This window comes from Nicotiana attenuata, unplaced genomic scaffold (assembly GCF_001879085.1).
Source record: "Nicotiana attenuata strain UT unplaced genomic scaffold, NIATTr2, whole genome shotgun sequence".
NCBI classification, from domain to species: domain Eukaryota; kingdom Viridiplantae; phylum Streptophyta; class Magnoliopsida; order Solanales; family Solanaceae; genus Nicotiana; species Nicotiana attenuata.
In genome coordinates, this window is record NW_017672742.1 from 105,626 (window position 1) to 110,942 (window position 5,317).

The window sequence follows — 5,317 nt, forward strand, 5'->3', positions numbered from 1 at the left end:
TTAGTTTGTATTATTTTTGTCTTTTCTTGTATTTGTACGCTTTTTATTTTGGGGCTATTTTCTCGTGCCTCTATAACTATTCGAGCGCGAAAATATGATTATTCGACCCTTACAATGAATCCTATTATTCAATACTTGTCTTTTGATGTCGAGTAAAATTGTCTTTGAAGTTTCCGAACACAGATGTTCGAATCTCGATTCAGGGTGTCATAGTCCCCTAGTACTTGAGGCCGAATTTTGAGGGCTCGAGTAATAATGATCTGATGCGAGCAGTCACTAGTCCCCAGTGCAAGACCGGTCTTCAAAATTAGAGTAGCACGCTTACTATTTCCTCGCTAATAACCTTTTCGCAAAACCCACTTCGCAAAAAAACAATCGAAGGGAAAAAGAGTGCAACACGTGCTTTCAGACCTAATTCTTGGACTTGACTTTGATTGAGTACCTACACGGATTAGTGGAAAGGATAATATACCTCAAAGAAATTTAAGTGTTATACCTCAGTAGTAGTACCATTTCACGTGTGCCACATTCCAGTTATTTTGCAGTTGCACGCCATTTTTGGACTCAATCTGGTATGAGCCTTTTTCGGTTATACCGGTGACTCTGTATGGTCCTTCCTAGTTCGGGCCTAGTTTTCCATCATCTGGGTTCTTGGTATGTAGTGTGACTTTCCTCAATACTAAAAGCCCGAGTTGGAAGTATCGAAGGTTTTCCCTTCGGTTGTAATATCTTCGCATTCGCTGCTTTTGAGCTGCTAACTGGACCAGGCGGCTTCTCGCCGTTCGCCCACTAAATTTAGACTTGTGGCCATGACCTCGTCATTTGATGTTTCCATAGCATATCAGAACCTTAAGATCAGTTCTCTCACTTCTACCGAAATCAAAGCTTCTCTGCCGTAGACTATAGAAAACTGTTTCTCACTAGTACTTGACCTCAAAGTTGTTCTATACGTCTATAGGACCTCGAGTAGAATTTCTTTCCACCTTCATTTTGAGTCGGTCAATCTTTTCTTCAAGTTCTGCAGTACGGTCTTGTTTGTCTACTTGCTTGACCGTTCGCGCTCGGGTAATAAGGGGTTGATAAATTATTTTTGATTTTGTGATCTTCAAAGAATTTATTGACCTTACTACAGGCGAATTGTCTTCATTGTCACATGTGATTTCACTTGGTATCCCGAACCGGCAGATTATATGATCCCAGATGAAGTCGATAACCTCCTTTTCACTAACTTTCTCAAACGTATGTGTTTCAACCCACTTTGAGAAGTAATCAGTCATAAGCAGTATGTACTGAGCCTTACCAGGTTCCCATGGTAAAAGACCTATGATATCCATTCCCACTTCATGAATGGCCAAGGGAAAATGATAGGGTGAAGCAACTCTCCCGGCTAGTGGATCATCGGGGCATGTCTTTGACATTCGTCACACTTTTGAACGAAGTCCTTTGCATCTTTCTCCATTTCATTCCAGTAATACACGACCCTGTCGATTTTCAGACCAATCCAAAAAAAAGAAAGTGACCAATCTTTCTGTGGAGGCGGCGAAGGGATGGTAAGGCTTTGAAGCCAAGCAAGAAGCTATTAGAAAGACGTTGAAGCTATAACAGCAGAAGGGGAGAAAAGAAATGACCTAGGAGGTATCCTATTTTGAACACAAATGGTATCAAACCTCAATTTCTTCTTTTGAATACTACTTAATGTTTTGTTGACCTAGTTAATATAGAGGAGGGAATCGCATTTGGCTTCAATAACATCAGCCCCCAGGTTTTTAGCCAATTCCAGACCTTCAATCATGGACTCATACTTGGCTTCAATGTTAGTCAATTTCACAGTCCTAATTGATTGCCTTATTATGTTACCAATGGGGGTTTTTAGCACGATACCCAACCCTGACCCTTTAACGTTGGAGGCACCATTTGAGAATAGAGTCTAGACCCCTAAGCTAGTCCCCGAGGCAAGTAATAATTCTTAATCGACCTCGGAAATTAGGGCCGATGTAAAATCGGCCACGAAATTTGACAATATCTGGGACTTTATAGTTGTTCTGGGTTTGTATTCAATATTGTTCCCGCTAATCTCTACAGCCTATTTTTCTAGCCGGTCTGAGAGTTCTGGTTTATGCATGACATTCCTTAATGAGTACCAGGTCATGTCACAGAGAGGGTGACATTGAAAATATGGTTTTAGTTTCCTAGATGCGCTTAGTAAGGCAAAGGCCAAATTTTCTAGGTGTGGATACCTTGTTTCGGCATCACCTAGGGTTATACTAACATAATATATAGGAAATTGTGTACCTTCTTCTTCCCGAACCAGGACACCACTTTTCGCTACCTCGGACACTGCCAAGTAAAGGTATAGCTACTGTCACGACCCCAATTTCCCTTCGTAGGATGTCGTGATAACACCTAGTCTTTGGGGCTAGGTAAGCGTAACACTTACTGAATTAATGGCAAACTCAACCAAAAACTATTAAACATGAACATAAATTTTCTATACAAAGCTCACAAGCCCAAAACAGGTAGTACAAGTGATAAGCTCTACTGAGTTTGATAGAAAATCCCTACATACAACAGTTTGGAATGGAGTTAAAGAGTACAAGTATAATATCAGGAGGTGACTCCGAGGTCTGCGAACGCGACGGCAGGTTTACCTTGAGTCTCCACAGCAATGCTCGACCAGCTAGCTAATAATCAACAATATCTGAGGCACCTGGGTCTGCACAAGAAAATGTGCAGAAGCGTAGTATGAGTACACCACGACGGTACCCTATAAGTATCAAGACTAACCTCAGTGGAGTAGGGATGAGGAACAATCAAGACACCCACTGAACTAAACAACATGAACAAGTTTAAATGTGGAACTAATAGGGAACAATATCAATATAAAGCTAGGCATGATGACAATAATAATACAATGTTTGCAATAGGGATTAAAAGCAACATTTAACAACGAGACACAACAGGTAATAACACTGTAGAGTAAGCTGAACACAGTTCAATTCCGGTGACACCAGATAAAGGAAAACAAGTGACAAATCAATAGGGACAACTCTTTCTCACCAGGTTTATCCAAGAATTTTCACGAGGTACCAAACCTCATAATCACAAATCACGGGTCCCAATTCATGAACCCTAATCACTTGGCATCTTGTGCCCATGTTACAATTCACAATATCACGGACGACTCATGTTCCAAGGGAGTGACAATATCTAATATCCGTACGGACCACTCACGTGCCAACAAGATAACTCTCATACATAAGGCAAGTACATGAGAGTACATGTAAATGGTCAAAACATCAGGATTCATCTTCTTAGACCGATATGGATGGTTTATTTACGTGTATTCTTGTGCAAGTATTCTACAGCAATTCAAGTCAACAACTAAGAGCAGAGACAATGAATGGCACATGAGAAACGATCACCACAAAATGTACAGCGTAACAAAGATGGCAATAAAATTGAAACAACGAATAGTACAACAAGATTAGCTACGCAAAACTAAGCAAATAGTGCAACATGGAGGAAGACAATTAATAGTATGCTAGGGAATCAACAATCAAAGACAAGTACAAAAGATTAGGAAATTGCAACACGAGCTACTACCGAGGTACCACCTCGCAGTCTCAAATCATAAAATAATTACAATCTTTCCTTATATCACCGCGGGAGCCTTTACATTTAGTTTTGAAAATCATTTTTTTCGAAAGAGCATCTCGCGTTTTAGCCCACCTTATCACACCGCATGGCTTCTAGTAATTTCCCTACTAGCCACGGGTATCAAGCCCACCTTATCTCACCACATGCGTTTAAACACCCAGATCTTATACCATCGCATGCGTATCAATAGTAACAACAACACGGCAGAAATCTCGTGCGAACACCCAAACAATCCTCTCAACAATAACACGTGTGCCAAAAGATAACAACTCAATAAATGACTTTCACAATATGTGCCCATATACCACAACATTTCCTCAAAATAGTTTCAATATCACAACCACGCATAGCCCACGGTTCAACAACACTGAATACAACAGCAACAACAACAATAACATGAGAATACGGCTAGTAAATCAACTCAGGAACTTCAGAAAACAAATAAGGATAAGTCAACAATGAAAAGGGATAACAAAATTTCGTTTAAGGTTGAGCAATTATGGGAGAGATACAACAAATTCAATTAAAGACAAGCCATTATAGAAAATATAATAATAACTTCAATTAAGAATAGAAAATTACAAAAAAGATAATAATAGCTTCAATTAACGATAAGCAATTACGGAAATAGCATGGTAATAAAAGAAGCAACAACTTCAGTTAAGCACATAAGAGTTTAATCGTCAATAAGGGTAGAATATGAAGCAATTAATTCCAAATAAGACGTGTAAGGGTGAACTTAGTAAATGGGAGATTTAACATGACAAAATAGCTTCATATCTAATGAACATAAGAACCTAAGAGCCCTAAATAGTCAAATTTCCACAGTAAGCCCGAGCACGCACTAGTCACCTCGAGTACACGACCTTCACATGACACAATTAGCACAAATGACTCAAATCCTAAGGGGTAGTTCCCCCACACAAAGTTACACAAGATACTTACCTCAAAGAAGCTAGACCGTTACTCTAAATGACCTTCTCGAGTGAAACAACCTCCGAACGGCTCAATCTAGCCAAAACAACTTCAAATCATAAATAAAACTCATAGGAAATAAATCCAGATAATAATCCTTCGATCTTTAATTAAAGCTACAAGGTCAACCAAAAAGTCAACCCCCCGGGCCCGCACCTCAGAACCCGATAAAATTCACAAAACCCAAACACCCATTTCAATACGAGTTCAACCATACCAAAATTATCAATTTTCGACATCAATTCATCCTTCAAAGCATCATTTTACATTCTAAAAGATTTTTACAAAACTTTCCCATTTTCCTCAACTCAAACCACTAATTTAAATAAAGATGGAATTATGAAATAAAATAAATTCCGGATGAAGAACACTTACCCCAATGATTTGCTTGAAAAACCCACAAAAAATGGCTCAAATCAGAGGCATGCAGCTCAAGATATGATAAAAATGGCCAAACCCTCGATTTTGGAAAATATATTCTGCTGCCAAACGATTTACACATCGTGATCGCAGAAATGCAATTGCGATTGCGAAGAAGGAATGACTACTACCCAAAAATGTACTACGTAATCGCGAACTAATACATTCGATCGCGAAGGAGAAAAATACCAGCTGCCAAGGATGTGCTACGCGAACAGGATGAAGGAGGATACATATGTACATGATCGTGGGCAGAATCATGCGA